The sequence below is a fragment of the Pongo abelii genome, chromosome 2, assembly GCF_028885655.2.
Source record: "Pongo abelii isolate AG06213 chromosome 2, NHGRI_mPonAbe1-v2.0_pri, whole genome shotgun sequence".
NCBI classification, from domain to species: domain Eukaryota; kingdom Metazoa; phylum Chordata; class Mammalia; order Primates; family Hominidae; genus Pongo; species Pongo abelii.
The window spans coordinates 3,413,310-3,435,025 of NC_085928.1; the positions used below are offsets into that span (position 1 = coordinate 3,413,310).

The 21,716-nt window shown below is 33.6% G+C and overlaps 1 long non-coding RNA gene across 2 annotated transcripts in view; it reads left to right on the forward strand.

The window, feature by feature from the left end:
- The window catches only part of LOC129058316 (uncharacterized), a 52,974-nt gene extending 32,024 nt beyond the window's left edge, over nucleotides 1–20,950 (forward strand). The window contains exons 4-6 of one of the 2 annotated variants that reach the window (XR_008523416.2): nucleotides 15,662–15,750; nucleotides 19,595–19,731; nucleotides 20,630–20,950. This is a non-coding gene — a long non-coding RNA (uncharacterized LOC129058316). Of the gene's footprint in view, nucleotides 1–10,278; nucleotides 10,926–15,661; nucleotides 15,751–19,594; nucleotides 19,732–20,629 lie in introns of those variants that run through there. The other variant, XR_008523417.2, reaches the window with a different exon arrangement.
- The last annotated feature ends 766 nt before the right edge of the window (nucleotides 20,951–21,716 follow it).

Consider the following 21,716-nt stretch of genomic DNA (forward strand, 5'->3'; position numbering starts at 1 on the left):
AAAATACAAAATTAGTCGGGCGTGGTGGCGGGCGCCTGTAGTCCCAGCTACTCGGGAGGCTGAGGCAGGAGAATGGCGTGAACCCCGGGAGGTGGAGCTTGCAGTGAGCTGAGATCGCGCCACTGCACTCCAGCCTGGGCGACAGAGCGAGACTCCGTCTCGAAAAAAAAAAAAAAAAAAAAAAAAAAAAGAAATCCTGTGAGCCTAAGTCCCAAGGCTGGAAAGCCCCCAAAGAGAAAACTACTGCTTGATGTTTCTTGCCCATTGCTTCTCAATAGGTTGCAGTTTTGTTCCCCAGGGGACATTTAACAAGGCCCGAGAAAATTTTTGACTGTGATAATTTGGGACAAAGTGCTACTAGCATCTGGTGAGTGGAGACCATGGATACTGCTAAACATCCTGCTATACATAGAATAGCTTCTGAAAATGTGAATAGTATAGTCTGAAAAATCCCACTTTACTGTGAAGATTATTTCTTCCTAGATTTCTGTCTTAACATGCCCTTTTCTCAGAAAGAATGACATTAAAAACATTGACTGTTTCAGGAAATCGTCCCCTCTCCACCACACATACCATCATACATTGGAGGAAATTAGGATTTCGTTTCATTCTTTGGTCCCCAGGGAACTAATTACTTCAGAAACAGTTCAACATCTGTACTTTGGGGGTCCTGAATTAATACCAATAATTGTATTTAGTTCTTTTTTTAAAATGTTTTCCATCACGAAATAAAGAATGTGCTCTTTGAATTCTCTGTAGCTCCCTTTGTTTTAGCTCTTCTTGTACTGGAAACAATTGCTCATAACGTTTAGAGCACACTCTTCCCCCAATTCAGCTTTCAAAATGAAAAGATTGGGTACAACAATAGAAAGATATTAGCAAAACTAAGAAAACAGTACTGAAGTTTTAGATTTGTTTTACTCCATTTAAATAGGAACTGCATAGATTTTTTTTCCCAAAGCAAGTAAATATGGTTATAATCCTTTATGTAGACCAATCAAGTATTTTTTATCAGAAAAAAAGATAAGTGCATTCCAAGATGAGTTTTTGTATCCTTGCTATTTAGGACTTCAGACTGCCTGATAATATGTGCTAATTCCTGATCCAATTCAATTTTGTCAATCTGTCTTTGGTTGGTGGGAAAGGTGTTTTGACTAGAAAATAGAAAATAGGTGTACCAGCCATACCCTGCTGTCTAACAGACATTCTGATTCTCCATGGTTGGTACTCTAGGAAAACAAACAGGCTATCTCTGCAAAAATGAACTTGCAACTAAGAAGTTGGATACTGAATTCTTTCCATCAGAGAAATTAATACGGCATATAACAGCCTGATGCCCTAACCCTTTAGCTGAAACCCTCTCTCTCTAGTTTACTTAAAAATCAACCACTTAGGCAGTTAGGTTCTGTTAAATACTCTGTTAAGAGTGGAGAATAAAACTTTTAGGGTCTGTAAATCTAAAATCTCTTCTCAATCCCTAATTTTGACTTCTGGTGTTTATGAAAATGGCTTCACAAAACTAATTTCAGCCTTCTCTGTAGCTCTGCTGTTGTACTTCCAGTTTGATAACTTGATTCCAGCTGTTTATCTTGATTTGTTTGTTTATTTGATAATTTGCTTTGGAATTTCAAACCCTAGTGCATGACCTGTTTTCACTTAACCACAACTAAGCTGTGACTAGCAACTTTCTCCTAAATTGCTATTTTTATTCTAAGATCAAGATTCTTTTAGTGCATAGGTTGCAGATGTTACTTTACAACAGTATTGATTACATGTATGGCAAATATAGATAAACGTAGGTGTTAATAAATCTATCATTTTTTATCTCATAAGAGTAAGAAGTAAGATTATTGGTTTTAGGTACTTACAATTTTATATTCAACCTAGTTTTTAATTTGCTAGGTCCTTCTTTGTTTTATTATGATTTACAATCAATTAAGAAATATTGACATAAAATTGATAATGAATGTGAAAATAAATACAGCTTTTTCCACTTAAAGTGTTTTTTTCTAAAATTTTGCATTAGAAAGGAATTTGACATTACTCACTGCATGTTGCTAGCATCGCTGGAGGAAGGTAGCTTGATTAACAATTCTCAGTCTCCACTTGTAATTTATAATCTGACAAAAGCAACAGCAAAAATCAAAAGAAGTTTTTACAGTAGATTGCCTTTTACAAAACAAAGGACTACTTTCCACAGGAAGGATGATAACTCAAGACACCAAGTATTTTTAGCAACCGGTAACTAACATGAGACTTTTCTCCCTGGAGCAAAATAGATTCCTGACCAGATAGGATAGCAATGAACTTCAGATAGAAGACTCAAGGGAATCTAAAATTAACTGCATATAATTTTCACACCTGAACTCAATCTTAGCAATTGATTAGTAGAACACAGAAGACCTTTAACAAAGGATATTAGCAAAGGAATCTAAGAGAGAAATAATGAATATTTATTTGTAGTCTTTTATACCTATTGTTTGTATTCTAAAATTGCACTCATAAAATAAATCCAATATATTTAATGTTAAATGATTAGTAATTCACTATGTGGGAACATGAAGTAAAGGTGCAATGTATGTTTTGTAGATTGTTTCTATTCATGGCAACATATTCACAAAATAAATAATAAGCATTTCAAAAAACACAATAATAATTATTATGAATAACTACTGTTGATTGCTTACTTCACAACTGGCATTGTTCTAAATGCTTCATGTGTATTTATATTCATTTTTCACAGGAACCCTGGTAGGCAAGAACAATTACTACATACAATTTACAAATTAGAACACTGGAAATCACAGACATGGAATTTTAACAAATTCTGATATTGAGTTTTGTTATTTACACAATAAAGGAGTTTATTTGGAAAGCTTGTAATTTCCAATATAAAATGATATTATTTAGATTATATTGTTTTTCTGTTATTTGTTTTTGCAAGTGATTATTTGTAAAGTGATTATTTTAAATAATTTAAATTACAAATAAATAATTGTTCTAATAAAAGTTTGAGGAATTCAAACAATTTTGAAAATAATATTTTGTGTGAATCATGGTAATATAGTGCTTTACTTAATAAAGATATTTTATTCCTAGAATGTGAATCTTACTTTTCACAGATTCAAATTTTAGAATTGGTGATTAGAATAAACAAGCACTAAGTGACAGTGATATCTTACTTTTGGCTTTACTACCTAGTTAACAATTTTATTTTTTTGCTATAAATCTAAGAGGTACAACTGCAACTTTGTTACATGGATCTATTGTGAAATGATGGATTCTGGGATTTTAGTCTAACTATCAACCAAATAATGTTCATTTCACCCATTAAGTCATTTCTCATCCCTCACTCCCCGTCCCACCCTTCCATGTCTCCTGTGTCTATTATTCAACACTGTATGTCTATGTGTGCACATTATTGAGCTCTCACTTATAAGTGAGAACATAAAATATTTGGCTTTATGTTTCTGAGTTGTTTCACTTAAGATAATAATCACCAATTCAATCTATGTTGGTACAAAAAATATAATTTATTCTTTTTTATGGCTGAATAGCACTCCATTACATTATTTGATGTGTGTGTGTGTGTGTATATATATATATTTACATTATATATATATTATTCCATACATATATACACACACGTGTATGTGTGTATGTATATGTATATGTATATGTATATATATATGTATATGTATATGCTGTTTTAGGTTGATTCCAAATGTTTACTATTGTGAATAGAGCTGCGATAAACATGAGTGCCCAGATATCTTTTTAATATAATGATTTATTTTCCTTCAGATAAATATCCAGTATTGGGATTGAGGGACTGAATTGTAGATCTGGTTTTAGTTCTTTGAGAAATCTCTATTTTTTATAGAGGTTGTACTAATTTAAATTCCCATCATCAGTTTCTAAGTGTTCCCTTTTCTCTGCTTTGTCACCAACATTTATTTTTTGACTCTGTAATATTAATTTGTCTTTCTGATTGGTATAAGATAGTATGTCATTGTGGTTGTAGTTTGCATTTCCCTGATAAGTAGTGACATTGAACATTTTTGAGTATGCTTGTTGGCCATTTGTATGTCTTCTTTGAAAACTGTCTATTCATGTTGTTTGCTCACTTTTTAATGAAGTTATTTGTTTTTGTTGTTGTTGAGTTGTTTGAGTTACATATAAATTATGGTTATCAGTCCCCTGTTGAATGCATAATTTGACAATATTTTTCCCATGCTGCAGGTTGTCTGTTCACTTTCCTGGTTATGTGTTTTGCTGTGCAGAAACTTCTGTTAAATGAAGTCCCATTTGTCTATTTTGTTGTTGTTGTTGCTTGTGCTTTTGAGGTCTTAGTCATGTATTCTTTGCCTAGATCAGTGTCCAGAAGAGTGTTCCCTAAGTTTTCTCTCAGGAATTTTAGAGTTTCAAGTCTCATATTTACATCTTTAATCCATTTTCAGCTGAGTTTTGTGTATGGTGAGAATCAAGGGTCCAGTTTTATTCTTCTGCATCTGACAATTCCATTTTCTCAGCATCATTTATTGAAAAGCATGTCCTTTCCCCAGTGTATGTTTTTGTTGACTTTTTCAAAGATCAGTTGTCTGTAAATATGTGGATTTATCTCTGGGTTCTTTATTCTACTCCATTGATGTATGTGACTGTTTTTATACCAGTACCATGCTGCTTTGGTTACTATAGCTTTGTAGTATAATTTGAGGTAAAGTGAAGTGATGCCTCTAGTTTTCTTCTTTTTGATTAGATTGCTCTGGCTATTTGGGGTCTTGTTTTATGTTCCATATTAACTGTAAGATTTTTTTTTTCTAAGTCTATAAAGCATGGCATTGGTATTTTGAAAAGAATTACATTGATTCCAAAGATTGTTTTGGGTAGTATGGTCATTTTAATGATATTAATTCTTCCAACCTATGAGCATGGGATGTTTTCCTATTTGTTTGTGTCATCAACAATTTCTTTCCTCCAGGCTTTTTGGTTTCCTTGCAGAGATCTTTTACATCTTTGGTTAATATAGCCCTTGTTATATTATATTTTTGTAGCTATTGTAAATGGAATGGCTTTCTTGATTTCGTTCTCTGTTTGATTGCTCTTGGTATATAGAAATGCTAATGATTATGTTGATTTTGTGGCCTGAAACTTCATTAAATTCATTTATGAATTTATGAGCTTTGGGGAGGAGACTTTGGGATTTTTTAGTTATACAATAATATCATCAGGAAACAGATATAATTTGACTTCCCCTTTTCTGATTTGGATACTTTTCATTTCTTTCTCTTGTTCAATTGCTCTGTTTAGGATTTCTAGTACTATGTCGAAGAGGAGTGGTGAAAGTGAGTGTCCCTGTCTTGTTTCATTTCTTAGAGGAAAGGCTTTCAATTTCTCCCCATTCAGTATTATGTTGCCTGTAGGCTTGTCATATACGTCTTTTATTATTTGAGGTGTGTTCCTTCTACGCCTAGTTTGCTGTGAGTTCTTATCATGAAGGGATGCTGAAAATTTATTAAATCTTATTTTTGGCATCTATTGAAATCATACTTATTTTTCTTAGTTCTGTTTATGTGATGAATCACATTTATTGATTTGTGTATGCTGAACTATCCTTACTTTCTTGTAATAAAAACTCCTTGATTGTGGTGTATTATCTTTTTGATGTGCTGTTAGATTTAGATTGCTGGTATTTTATGGAGGATTTCTGACTCTGTGTTCATCAGAGATATTGGTCTGTAGATTATTTATTTGTTGTGTCCTTGTCTGGCTTTGGTATCTGGGTGAAAATGGCTTCACAGAATGAGTTAAGGGAGGATTCCCTCCTTCTGATTTTTGGAACAGCTTCAGGAAGATTGGTACCAGTTCTTCTTTGTACATCTGGTGGTATTTGGCAGTGAATCTGTCTGGTCTTGGGCTTTTTGTTGTTGTTGTGGGGAAATTTTTAAATTATTATTACTGATTCAATCTCACTTATGTTATATTAGTCTGATCAGGATTTCTATATCTCCCTACTTCAACCTCAGGAAGTGGCATGCTTCTAGGAATTTAATCATTTTCTCCAGGTTTTCTAGTATATGAGCATATACTTGCTCATAGTAGTCTTTCATATGATGATCTTTTGTTTTTCTGTTGTGTCAGTTGTAATGTTTCCTTTTTCATTTCCGACTATGTTTATTTGGATCTTCTTTTCTCTTTTATTGGTTAGCCTAGCTAGTGGTCTATGAATTTTATTTATATTTTCAAAGAATCAAATTTTCAATTTTATTGATCCTTTGAATTGTTTTCGGTCTCAATTTTATTTAGTTCTGCTCTGATGTTTGTTTATTTTTTGTCAATTGCTAAATTTGAGTTGGGTTTGTTTTTTGTTTTTCAAGTTCCTTGAGGTGCAATAGATTGATAATTTGTGATTTTTCTACTTTTATGATGTGAGTATTTAATGCTATTAAGTTCCCTCTGATCACTATTTTTGTTGTATCTCACCAGTTTTGGTATGTGTGTTTTCATTTTTATTATTTTCAAAAAATGTTTAAATTTCTGTTTTAACTTCTTCATTGACACAGTGATCCTTCAAGAGCATGCTGTTTAGTTTTCATGTATTTGTATAGTTTCTGACACTCCTTTTGGTATTGATTTCTAGCTTTATTTCACTATGGTCTGAGAAAATACTTGATATGATTTCAACTTTTAAAAATTTATTAAGTCTTGTTTTGTGGCATACATGTGATCTATCTTGGAGAATGCTCTATTTGCTGTTGAGAAGAATGTATATTCTGTGGTTGTTGGGTAGGATATTTTGTAAATATCTGTCAGGTTTATTTTGTCTACAGTGTATAATTTATATCCAAAGTTTGTTAATTTTCTCTCTAAATAATATATCTCGTGCTCTGAGTGGGGTCTTCAAGTCCCCTACTATTATTGTATTGCTATTCCTTTAGGTGTAATATTTGTTTTATGAAACTGGGTGATCTGATATTAGGTGTATATATACTTAAGATTGTTATAATCTCTTATTGAATTGATCCCTTTATCACTATAGAATGACTTTTTTTAAATTGCTGTTAATTTGAAGTCTGTTTTATCTAATACAACTATAGCCACTCCTGCTTGCTTTTGGTTTGCATTTGTATGGAATATCTTTTTTCATCCCTTACCTTCAGTCTGTAAGTTTCTTTACTAGGAAGGTCTGCCTCTTCAAAGCAGCATATATCCATTCCATCTATCAATATATTTTTAGTTGATCATTTAATCTATTTATGCTCAAGGTTAGTCTTGATATGTGAGGTTTTGTTTATATCATAATGTTAATTTTTATCTAGTTGTCTTGTAGACTCTGTTTTGTTTTTTTGTATGTTTGTCTTTGAGGTTTGGTAGAGTTCTGTCATGATATCATTTTATTTGTTTTTTATCCTCATTTGTGTAATTGTTTTATAAGACCTATTTGTTTTGTACTTTGTGTGTTTTTATAATGGCAAATATTGACATTTTGTTTCCATGTTAGAACTCCTTTGATCATCTTGTAAGAACAGTCTAGTGGTGATACATTTCCTAAGTGTTCTCTTTGGGACTTTCTCCTTCATTTCTGAAGCTTATTATGATAAGAACAAGTTTATTATGATAAGATAAGAATAACCGTGCCAACCATGAACTTATGATGAGATAAGTTACACTTACCAGGTATTACAATAAGATAAATTCTTGGTTGGCAGGGATTTTTACTTTAAGTACTTTGAAGATAATATTCTGAACTCTTCTGGCTTGTAAGCTTTCTGCTTAGAAGTCCATTGTTAATCTGATGGGGGCTTTTTTTTTTTTTTTGTAATAGGTGACCAGATGCTTTTCTGTCACTTGACTAGATGCTTTTCTCTTGCTGATATTTAGATTTTTTTTTTCTTCATCTTGTTTTACACAGTCTGGTGACTATGTATTATGGTGAAGTCTTTCTGGCAATATATTTATCTGGGGTGTGTTTTTTGAGGGCCCTTGTATCTGGGTGCCAAATATCTTGCTAGACTGGGGAAGTTATCATCAATTATGTTCTTAAATAGATTTTGTAAGCCTTTTGATTTTTCTTCTTCCTCAGGAATGTCAATAATTTGTAATTACAATCACTTTATATAGTTCCATAGTTCCTGAGGGCATTGTTTTTTAAAATTTTTTATTTTTGTCTGATTGAATTAATTCAAAAGATTTGTCTTCACGTTCTGAGATTCTCTCTTCTGCTTGATCTAGTCAATTGTGGAAGCTTTCAACTCGAATTTGTAAGTCCTTCAATACATTTTTTTATTTCCAAAAGTTATATACGCTTTTTTTTCAATATCTATTTTCTTAGTAAACTTCCCATTCATATTCTGAATTGGTATTCTCATTTATTTGTACTGGCTTTCAGATTTCACTTGCATCTCATTGAATTTCTTTAAAATCAATATTTTGAACTCTTCATCTGGCATTTGTAAGATTTCTTTTTTGGTTAGGATCTACTGCTAGAGTACTATTGTGTTCCTTTTGGAGTGTCATAACCCATTGCTTTTTTATATGTCCAGTATTATTCTGCTGAATTATTTGCATCTGGAGAAAGTCACTTCTTTTTGTTTTTGAATTTGTTTTTGTTGGGGCAGTTCTTCTGCTTTTTATTTTCTCCTTGAGTCACAGCCTTGAGGCTGTGACTATGATGTGTGTTGAATAAGGTTGTTTGGCTTTGCTTCTTAATATGTTTAATGGAGAAGATGCCGTATAATTTTGTTACTTATAAATAGCCTTTGTGTGGTGGCTTGGCCTGCTATTTAGCTGAGTGGGTTCTCTCCCTCCTTGGTAGCCAAGTTACTATGGGTAATAATGGTAGCAGAGGTATCAGGAAGCTTGTCTATTTCCTGAGCACTGTGCACTACTGTCAACAGATGTAGTAATGAATTTTGTCAGTGGACCTCCAAGCCAGTAGGTAGAGCTTGGATATGACAGCCAGATGCAGTGGCAGCAGTATGGTTTATACTTAATCTTTGTTAACGAATAGAAGTACCCATGTCTCAGGTGATTAATTGGGCTGTGAAACTCTCAGTTGTCTGGAACATATGCTCTGCATCTAAGGTAGTGGGTGGGGCAAAGATGGTAATGGTTGGGTTGAGCAAGACATCGCTTGGACCCCAATGGTAGGTGCAAGTGTTGGCCCTGACAGGGGTCAGGGAGCAGATCTCAGGCCCCTGGAGAAATGCCCCAGTGAGGAGGAGAACAACAATCACTGTTGTGCCAAAGTTCCAGCTTGGGTAAAGAAGGGCAGTCCTAGCTTCATAGCCAAGCAATAGGAAGTGCTTTACTCTCATGCTCCAGACCCAGGGGATTGCCCCCAGTGGGCCAATTCAGATAGCAGGTGGTGACAGTCAGCCAAGTCACATGCAGTTTGCCTTCAATCCGTGAAACTGCCCCAGGTTGAAACCATGCCTCCCAGGCAAATCTCCTCCCACTCTAATCCCAGGAAGGAAGGTGACCAACTCCAGCACACCTGGTCTGTGCCCATTCTACTCTTGCTTCCCAGTTCTGGCCATGGAGGCCCCTCTCCTGCTTGATAGAATCCAGATTGCCAGTCCTTTTCCTGAGACTCTCAAATCAGCGGCTGCCACCCTGGAGAGGTGACAGGCTCCCGGGAAGCCTGATATGTGCTAGGATGAGAAATGGCTTCCTTCTCTCAGTGCCTACGTCTGGAAGTATACGTGGGACACATCCCAGTACTCTTCTTTCTCACAGTTTCTCTGCCACTCCTCAAGTTAGTTCCAGGGCTTAGGAGTATCAGTGAGCTTCCCTATGGCCTGGGATGCATGATGCTCAGTGGAAAGTTCAATCACAGAGGGACACTCACTCACTCACTGCTGTACTGGGGCTTTACTGACAGTTCTCAGCCAGGCCTTTCCATGCAGCCTGCCTGTCCAGCTTCTTTTCCCCATAATCTGAAATGTCCTTTGCTTCTGTTGAATTCCTTTGCTCTTTATTGGATAAAAGTTCACATTGTGAATCTCTACACACCACTTTGATTCTTCCAAGTGAGTGAGGGATACTAAAAAGCCTCTGTTTTGCCATATTGGGAAAAAAAAAAAAGAAACAACAAAAAAAACCCTACTTAACAATTTTAAGCAGTAGATATGTTTTATAGTTGAGACTATTTTTAATATAATAAAAAATTAAAATAGTCATCCAGAATAATTTTATATTAAAAATGCCAAAGCACAGTTTATTAATATTGCCACTGCCTTATGTGATTTCTTTTTTAATCAAATTTTACCTTTTTAGTGAAAAGATCCTCAGCTGTCTTCTGCCTATTTATATCAAGGATCAAGGACATTCCAACTGTCCTCTCTGGAGAGACATATGCTGGAGGAAGAAGAGCAGGAGGGACAAGCTAAATGAAAGTTAGAATTTCTCCGCCTGCAGTTCACTGTTCTTGATTTTATGATTATCTACCACCAACTAAGAAAGCAAAAATCAGAAAGAAACATATATTATAAATTATTAACATTATACTAACCAATAAGGATTTTGTTGTATTCACCTCTAACTATTCCAGCATTTCATTAAAGTAGGTTTTTCAGGGTTTTAATTCTCTTTTCAGATCTTCTTATGCAGCTCACTTTGCAAATATGAGCTACTGACTCAATATTCCCTTATCATTTTAAAAAGTAAATATTTTATGCAAAAACAAAGATAAATACCAATATAACAAATACTTACATCCACCATAGAGTTTAATAACCAAAACATTGTAGAACATTCTGTAGAAGCTTCTTGTTTATACTTAATTGATCTCAGTCCCCCACAATGATTCCAGAGATAACTACTATCCCAAATTTAGTGTCTATAATTCCTACTGTGTGTTAATTTAAAATATATGTATAAATATAAAGAATATATGGTATTTTAAAAATATATATGGTATTATTTTGCATGCTTACAAACTCCACGTAAATGGAAATCTGATGTATTTGCCTTTTTACCTCTGACATTTTCATGGAATGTCATTGTGTTTTAAGATCTTTTTCATTTTACCAATATTGTTAGTTTAATTATCTTGTAGATTACATATAGGAATATACTTCAATACAAACATTTTTATGGTAGAATTTCTCTAGGGTATATATCTAATAGTATACTTTCTGGGTTATAGGACAGATTCAAGATTCATATTAATACGTATTACTGAATTGTTCCCCCAAATGGTTTTTTCCCTGTATTTATTTTCACTTCTGTCAGCAATATTTCTCGGCATCAAATCTGAAATTTTATTTACGTTAGTAAACTTTTCTTTTTGGTTTGAAGTGAGTAATATAAAATGATATCCTTTTATTACTTTAATGTGTATCTATCTGTTAGACTAGTTAGCTTTTATGTAGCTTCAAACATGTATTGGCTATTGGAACTCCCTCTACAAGTTGCTTGTTGTTATGAGTTGTCCTTTTTTCCTATTTGGATTTTAATTAATTTTTGTAACTTATTTATTTTAGAAAATAAACCTTATTTCTGAGATATTTTATCTATAAATGTATATATGTAACTATCAATATACTCATCTATGAATAACTTCATTAAATGTAACTATTATTTCACAAGTCTGTTACTTTTCACTTTTTTTGGGCATGGATGGGGTGGAGCGAGTCTTGCTCTGTCACCCAGGCTGGAGTGCAGTGGCATGTTCTCCCTCACTGCAACCTCCACCTCCCAGGTTCAAGCAGCTCTCCTGCCTCAGCCTCCTAAGTAGCTGGAATTACAGGCATGTACCACCACACCAGCTAATTTTTGTATTTTTAGTAGAGGCGGGGTTTCACCATGTTGACCAGGCTGGTCTCGAACTCCTGACCCACCCACCTCGGCCTCCCAGAATGCTGGGATTACAGGCATAAGCCACAGTGCCTAGTCAATTTTCACGTTGTATTTGGTGTTTATATTTTAATGTACTGTTATTCTCTTCAGAGCCTCTTTATGTAGGTAGTGTATCTGATATAATTTTCAGGTATTTTGTATTCTAAGGATACCCGTGTTTTGACAATGATGAAATTTAATGTGAATTAAATAAAACTCCTATTATTTCAGGATTTGGACATCAATCATTGCTCCATTTCTTCTTGTGCAACAAACTCCATGGTAGCTCCCAGGGCACTTTGTTTGTTATTTCATTTATTCATTCACCAAACCTATGGGGAGAAACTTAAGAAGAGGGGTCAGAGAGAAGCAAAAGATACATACAGTGACTTTCAAATTCATTTGCTGTGACATATTTTAATTTGAATTATAGAATCAAAATGATAGTATTATTATTACTGGTGATATACATGGGTATTATTTGGAGCCATTGAAAACAACATCCCAGTGGCTCACACTTGTAATCTCAACACTTTGGAAGGCTGAGGCAGGAGGATTGCTTGAGCTCAGGAGTTCAAGACCAGTCTGGACAACAAAGTGAGACCTCTTTTCTACAAAAATATAATAACAATCAAAAACTTAGCTGCATGTGATGGCACATGCCTGTGGTTTCAGCTACACTGGAGGCTTAGGCAGGAGGATCTCTTGAGCCCATGAGGTCAAGGCTGCAATGAGCTGTGATCATGCCACTGAACTCCAGCCTGAATGACAGAATGAGACCCTATCAAAAAAAAATCCCCCCAATATGCATTTCATTCATTATTTCCCCAGATACTTGTTATCTTAATACAAGGTAACGAGAGCTTGGGACACTCTGTGGAATGATAGTAAAAACTAACTGACCATCTGCATGGGTGGGGAGTTTGAGAGGAAATTACTGAACATCACATCAGAACACAGACACTCCAACAAGTTTTTGCAGGTTTACTCCTTTCAAATACAATCTTTAAGGCTGACAATACCTGAATATAACTTTTTTCACTTAAAAATTAAATCTACTTGCATAAATAGGCTGAAAGTGTTCAATTATACTTTGTGATTTAACTTTTACTGTGAAAGTTTTTTATGAGGAACAAATATTATTTCCCAGCTAGACTGTAATGAAGGAAAAAAGAAAGTTGAAGACTAGACTGATCCAACCACAATATTTTATTTGAATATTTAGCTAAATAAGACCTGTTTCGATGTTTCAAATATAACTATTACTAGGTATAAAAACATTTATGTTCATGTAGCAATTTGATACTTAGAACTAGAGTATGATGATAAGTGCATAGCATCTAAGTCATTATTATTTTCAATGATTTTTTTCTTGCCTATATTCAAAAGCATTTTATAATCACAAGTAAATATTTTGCAACAAATGCAGATGATTTTAAATTACTCTTAAAAGTTGGGGCTTCAAACTCTGGTTCTTACTTTTCTAACTGTGGGTCTCCTTCTATGGTCTTGTTCTTTGTAAAAAAAAATTGTGAGCTCACACAACAGTATTAGTGAAATTTAAGTGAAATGTTGTATTTGTTTTGTGTTCATATGTATACATAATTCATTTTGTGTAACAACTTTAACTTGCAATTTGGCTTATTTGAAATCTTTAAAAAGAGTTATAGAAACGTTAATTTAAAATTGTTTAGATTGTCTATCAAAAAAGGAAGTAAATAATTTATAGGTGTTTTTATCTATAAATATTATGCAGCCTAGGGAAAGATATATTTGCAATTAAAGGGAATGAAAATATCTTTCAAACATGAGTGAATCTAAGTTATTCATAAGAACATAATGTGTTTGAATTTAGGTGGATTTAATTTACTTCTCTTATTGTTAATATAATTAAAAAATAAAATGAAATTCTTCTGACGAAAATAATGAATCATTTCTACTTATATAATTTTACATTAAGATTTTACATCACATTACAATTTTACATGAAGAACAATATTCAGTGTGAACTGTGCATACAAAATGTTCAGTAGTGGATATTGACTAAAATACAGTGTAACAAATTTATCTGGATTACAGAAAACCAATTAAATTATAAAAATAAAATATTTTAAAATAAATTTCGAAACCAAGGATCTTTTCTGGCTGGTTATGATTCAAATTCTGGCAATTTGAATTGATGGTACAACAGCACCAATCAATATAGATAGATATTTTTGATTTAGTATTTAAACCATCCACATAGAACATAATGCAGAGTGTACTAAAAAGGCCCTCCTGGAGAGCTTCAGTGATACAAATGCCTTAACTTTAAAATGCACTGCTCTCTTCAAGGGACTTTTATCATGTGTACATACAAGTTACCATACTTTTGTATTTCATATGCCTGCTTCTCCATTTGACTCTAGCCTCTTTGAGGACCTTCTGAGTCCATCAGTGAATAATCTTTGTTTCTCAAGAAACCAGCTGTGTCTGGCAAAAAATTACCAGTAGAACTAAACTGAAGCACATCGTAGCAAGCGAGACTACTACAGTGGTAGATGTCTTCAGAGTTTTCAAGAAAAGATGAATCTGAAGAAAGAGGATGATTTATTGAGTTATATATGTGGGGGGAAATATCAGAAAGAGAAAGTCCAGGAATACTTCGTAAAAATCTCATAATTAAGTCAGGAATTTGAAGGGATGAAGCAATACTAAGATATTGGAAAATATTATTTGAGCTTATAACATTCTCATATTTGTTATATATATTCTCTATTGGTTTCTCTGTAGTGATTGGGGAAAAACCCCAAAAACCTAAAAGCCAAACATGACTTGTGCTCATTTGTAAAGAAAGCAAATATGTATGGGACAGAGTTAGCATATTTAACATTAGACATTTTCAAACTGTGCCACAGAGGACCCTAAGTGGCATCTGAGAAGCCACTGAAGTCCAAAAATGCTGTCCTAAGCCTCTCATCCAACCTACTTAATAAGTTTTACTTACTGAACATCAGAGTTAAATTTCATTTGAAGAAAGCATTCCCTATCTTCAAATTTTGAAATCCACTATGCTTAATGAAAGCAAGTAATTTTGTTTACTTAAAAAAGTTTACTCTTAGTATGCTTTTTCTCTTGTCATTTGTTCTCCTACAGAACTCAATATTGTACATGCATACACACACACACACACACACACAAACACACATAGTATATATATATATGTGTTTAGGTAAAGGTCATTTGACACTGTTGAGTTTAAGAAAAGAATTGCAAATATATGTCATTATTATTGTGATATAAGATCTCAATTTTCTTAAAGCAAATTGTATCTGCAATCCCAAGTGTATTGTTTAATTATATCTTGTAAGACTATTTTCTTCAGATTTTTCTTATATTGAAATAAGAAGAAGCTCATTTCAGTTGTATCAAATCACCTAGTAATTGTCAAATGCAACTGTCTTCATTCGTGAACTGCTGTGGGGTATGTAATCAAGGAACATATATAATTAGATTATGTAGATCTATGTAGATTTTTCTTATAAAAATGACTTTCTTCTCATGGTAAATTGCTACATTTAACCTAAGGAAATAATAAGAATAAAATAGTGCATCTTTATCAGTATCCTCAGAAGAAGTTGGTATCAGCTTTGAAAAACGTTCACATATCACTGATAATCTGCCAGAGTGTTGAACAAATGTTTCCACTCTTAACAGTATTAAACATATTTATGCAAATAATGTAGAGCCTAATGTAATTAATTGAAAATTTAAGTAGGAAATAATTGTCACTCTGCTTAATATACTGCACATATTAATGCAAATATTGTTTTTTCTTCAGCTTCCTATTGTATGAAAAGTGAAATACGAAGTGCTTTAAGAAATCATTGATTGCACCAAATAAAAAGAGAGACAGAGAGGGAGAAGTCAGTATGTAATTTTTTTCCAATGTAAAATTTTTCCAAATTGATTGCAAACATTCAGTGATTATACTAAAACTTAATACTAGTTTATCAGTTTCCTGTGAATGATAGGGTTCTTATTAAGATTATTGGTTTGTCACACGATAATAAAGCCCTGTCAAATTACATTAATAGATTTATTCTTCATTAGATACAGGACGTTCTTTTAGTAGTCATTTAAAGAGCTTTGAAAATATGCACTAAGTGAAGTTGAAACCTATCAGTTACCTCTCTACTACCCCCGCTTATAGGTTATCTCAATATAAGACAACTTGTGTTAACTAATCTTTTATAGTAGCCTCAGGGCATATAACGTAGAGTGAAAACAGGTTAAGTTCATGAATATTTCATTACTTTATACAAAAAATAGAAAATATGCCCTATCTAGAGAACTAGAAATCTGCGTGAATTCAGTGAATGGATAATCCATGACAAAAGAAATATACTATATGATAATGGATGAACTCCTACAAGTTGCTTATTAGTGTTCTCCCCAAAGGGTCTATAATTTGTCAAGACTATCTATTGCTCCATGCCACCTGTCAATATCTCAAAATGAATAGATGGCATCCACAATTGCTGATGGCATTTTAACAGATGAGAAAATTAGAGTATTATAAAGTATTTCTACTTTTTCTTATTTTCAACTAAAACTTGAAGATTTTCCAGGTGATAAAACCAGCCATTTATCTTAATTTGTTCTTTAAAGGTCAGAATAACAAAAAAGGGAATTAGTGACAATATAACACACCATGTAAGAAACAATATTTGGTATATGTCACATAATGCATATGCGCTTATTTGTGTATATCTACATATGCTTATATAAGTGTATATACTTATATGTCTTCATGAATGAATAAGAATAGAACTCATAATTTAATTGACTTTAAAATGTTATTAATACTCTGCAGAAGTAGAAACATGGCAAACTCACACAACTAAATGTAAAAATCTTTCTGATTTCCAGATGCGTAGAGAAACTCTCTCTCTGTGTATAGGCACAGAGAGTTCATAGGTTCAATGCTACCATGTGTCATGGGTCAACAGTAAATTTGGAAAGTTTTTTTTAATTGAATGTTCAATTAAGTAGCTATTCTCATTTCTGGTAGAAGTGAAAACCTTGAGTGATTTGAACTCAAAGTAGAAAAAGATAGAAACAAACAAGGACTAATAAGCCAGGTTTTCTGTAGTCTTTCACCCAAAATAAAATAGATGTCCATAACAAACAGAGCTTACCAGATGTTTAGACCATAAAACCAAATCTTCAATCTTTGCTGCCACCAGTGGAAAGTAATACATCAGTTGTAAATGAATCAAAACACAAACATAATAGAGAAAAGAATTAAAATTAGGAAAACAAAGAACCATCAATATTCTGTTTTCACTTTGGATGAGAAGTTATAAGTGATGTCAGTTGGCTTAAGCAGCTGGTGAGATACAGCACTCTGGAGATAAAGTGTATCTAGGCTTGTCAGGTAAATCTACCACGCCTCTTGGTGCGACCTCCAAACTATTAAAAGGTACATTTCCTTAAAAAACAAAATCACAACACATACATTTAAAAACAGTACATATGAATAATTTCATTTAGCTCAATAATTAATTTGGGAAATTGGAAAGTAGTTACCACTCAGCTAAAAAGAAAAAGCAAATAATAGACCTTTTTATAGATTAGGAATGGACACAAAACTCTTAAGATGGGTGGATTGTCTCTTCGTATTTATAAGCAAGAATAATTTTGCAGTGTTTTCAGTTACCTACGAGGTACAGAGGTTAAAAAAAACTCAAAATGGATAAGTACTTCAGAGCTTTGGCAGAATCAGAAGATTCTGAAGGACATGCTAAAGAATGAAGTTTTTGGGGAGGCCGAGGCGGGGGGATCAGGAGGTCAGGAGATTGAGACCATCCTGGCTAACACAGTGAAACTCTGTCTCTACTAAAATTACAAAAAATTAGCCGGGTGTGGTGGCAGGAGCCTGTGGTCCCAGCTACTTGGGAAGCTGAGGCAGGAGAATGGCGTGAACCCGGGAGGCGGAGCTTGCAGTGAGAGGAGATCACACCACAGCACTCCAGCCTGGGTGACAGAGGGAAACTCCGCCTCAAAAAAAAAAGAATAAAGTTTTTCACTGGAGGACAGCTTTTTACTTGCATGGGGAACCCTTCCTTTGGACAAGCTTTAGTTCTGGTATTCAGGGCACTAGTGCTGGAACCTGACATCCCATTCTCCGGGATGTAGAGCTGCCCCCACCTCAGTGCTCAGGATCCAAAGGGATTCTCAAAGATTAAATCCCTTCCCCTGTGCCACTGACTGAGGAGCAGCTTTAACTCAGACAGATTACTGGAAATTCCATGTGGTTACTTGCTTCAGAATGCACATTGCCTTTGCTTGTTTGGGTCTTTTGTTACCATGCAACTGTCCATAACATTGAATTTCTTAGAAATCGGTAACAGAGAAATTGAGATTAATTTTATCTTATTAAGTACTTTGACATAATTTGGTCCTTGGGTCACCTCGGTGGGGAACAAATCCAGTCTATCAATCCACATTCCTGGTTTGATCTCCTTCTTGCTGGCCAAACATCCTTGTGTGAATAGACCACAAAGTTGAGTACAGTCATTCTCCATATGATGACATTTTGCTTTGCAACAGATCACATATATGATGGTGGTCCTGTAAGATTATAATGGAGCTGAAAAATCCCTTTTGCCTAGTGACGTCAAAGTCATTGTAACATCCTACTGCAATTATTATATGTTTTTAATAAATACAGTGTAGACTAATGTACAATGTTTATAAACTCAAGAGTGGTGAAGAATAATACCCTAGGCCTTCATATTCACTCACCACTTCACTGACTCACCCAGAACAACTTCCAGACCTGCAAGTTTCATTCAAGGTCAATACCTGATACAGATGAACAATGTGTTATTTTTTATACTGTATTTTTGCTGTACCTCTTTTATGTTTAGATATGTTTAGATACACAAATACCACTGTTATACAATTGCCTACAGTATTTAGTACAGTAACATGCTGTATAGGTTTGTAACCTAGAAACAATGGGCTATACCATTTACCCTGGGTGTGTCATAGGCTATACCACCTATGTCTATGTAAGTACACTGTGTTATGTTCACGCAACAATAAAATAATCTAAGAGGCATATCTCAGAATGTGTCCCCTTCATCACACAATACATGACTGTACTTGCAGTCCATGATTGAATTAGAACTCTAGTCTATTAAAGAATGAATAAATTAAACACTATGAAACTGTTAAATGGTTTGTTCAGTACAAAAACTGCAACTAGAACTCAAATTGTATTTGTTCTATGATAGCCTATGTACTATAACAAGTACTGGATCAGATATCAGAAAAATGATTATATCCTCATCCTTTGAAACAGTTATTATGTGAGAAAGACAGATAATAAACAGTATGTAAAATAAAAGATAAGTGCAATGTACCATAAACATCTATTCCAAGTTTCATTACATGTTTCTCAAATTATTACATATAAGGATATTGGCGTCTGAGAAACTGAGCAAAAATTTCAAAATCATTAGTCTACTAAGTGAAGAGCCAAAACCTAGAACAAACGTTATGATTCTGATTCTCTAGTTTACATTTCATTTCTTATCTTGATCTCAATATTTTAATAACTTGAACTCATAAATATCTAGTCCAATCATATTTTAAACATACAAGACAAAAATGAGCTAATTTATGCTTACCAAATTGTATTGCTTACTGAAAATGACATATTTAAATAAATATATTTTTTAATAAATATATCTCTCTGCAACAGAATGACTTATGGAAAGCACAGCTATTATAATTCTGAATCGTACTACCATTGTATCACATACAACACATAGAACTTGAGAACTGGAAACTAATCATTGTACCTTTTTAATTACTCACTTTGACTCTATTTAAAACCAGGTATGTACAGAAACTTAATTTTTACTGTCTGTGTGTCCCTGCAATTTCCAGAATTTCACAATAAAATTTTCTAATGTAGCATACTGAGCATTATTTATAGTGTCTCATGTTTTTTAGCTAATAAAGTTGTCATAAATTCAGAATAAAATGCATTTAAAAGCCTGATTGTTATTACAATAAGAAGACTTAAGAATTATATGAGAAAAGATGAAGGGGGGATAATTTGTGTTAGAAACCAAACTTAAGCATACTTTGCTTTACTCATTTTTTCCAGGTTTTCTAACAGCCATAGCAAAAGGAAAATTAATAGATTATGTAGATGCTATTATCAGTTTTAATGAGCACATTTATTTTTCAGAATAGACAAACATTTTTACCTTTTCACTAAACTCAAAGACTAGTATTCTGTATTAATTTTATTTGTAAGTTTAGTCAGAGTTTAAGACATCTTCATCAATATTTCATTTATTGAATTCTTATATAGCTTCTGTTAACATCTGAGAACATATTACATTACAGCCTTATGAAAATATTTTTCTATAATTACATATTAATATGTACTTTTGTTTGTAATCTAGTTTAGTAGAATCACAAATTTTATTTAATACAACAAAAGAATTGATGGTTAGCATGACCAATTGGCAATTTTGATCATATGTTTCTAGAGAGCCATGCAAACAAGTCTTAAGATTAAATAGTGGCATTTCTATTAATTTCCTGATGTAAAGATATTTGTTCTAATAGAAAATTATTACTGATTTATAAATGCGTACTTCATTATTGCCTAATAACAGTTATAGGATAAAAATCAAAGGTGGTCCTTTTATTGAGCCTACTTTGTTATCCTGTTGGATTATTGACCAGTTCTTTCACTAACTCAACATTCTTGCTGCTGTAGGTGCTTCGACTAATGACCTCTCGGCTTTACTAGACAATAATCACTTGGAAATTGGGACCACCTTTCCTGGAGGTGCCTGGCAGTTATGCCCTTCCCCTATGCATGATGGTTTGTGTTCAATGATTTCCTGGTGCAGTGACCGACTCCCTGCAAGGGGCTACAAATTGCCCTTCCCCTATCTGAAGGTGGGAAAGACACTGGAGCTCCATGTGAGATCAGAATAAAGCCAGACCTCACCTCAAACCACAGTTTTAAGGAGCTTCATCCCCACCTTCAATTCTGCTTCCCTCCTCCCAGTTTCTCCTGGTAGTGCACTTTCAAGAAATCTTTACAAACGACTCCCATTTTAGGTTCTGAAGCTAGTAAATCCAATATAAAATATTCATGTTCTGAAAGATTTGAATGTCTTCCTCTGGTTCCATTTTGTTCTATTATGGTGTGCTTTTCATACATCAGGAAAAGTTATCTTTTTAAAAAATTAATTTTCTGATTAAAATATTATTACAATAACAATGTCATAAATGTTCTTACCATGGTTTATAAGGATTGGTAAAATCTGTTCCCTGGTGACTTCACCATACAAATATCCCACTACTGTTTGAAGTCTCAAAATCTTATCTGCAGATTTTATCTTATTTCTGAAAAATAAATAAAGAGGCAAAATCTTGGGAGAAGAGTTCACTAAGCATAATACAAATGACCCAAGGTAAGAATAAGCTTCTTATTTTTCTTTACTTCCTTCTCACCATTCAGATTTCTCTTCAAATGTCACCACTTTGAAGTTAGCACTCTTGAAAATGGTGTATAACGTATTAGTTATATACCACTGAAAGTAATGGCAAAAACGACAATTATTTTTGCACCAACCTAATATTTTCATATACCTAGTAATAATCTGTCATGTGATGACACTGAAGAAACATAATTTATTCAATTTGTAAGAACACATATGATAGCAGTGGTGATGAGGGCAGTTATTTCTATATCCATAGACCACGTAAAGAATGTTAAATGACGGTCCATAAAAATACGTATTTTTGTCATTATAATCAATAATAACATATCTTTTCCCCCACAATTGCAGTAA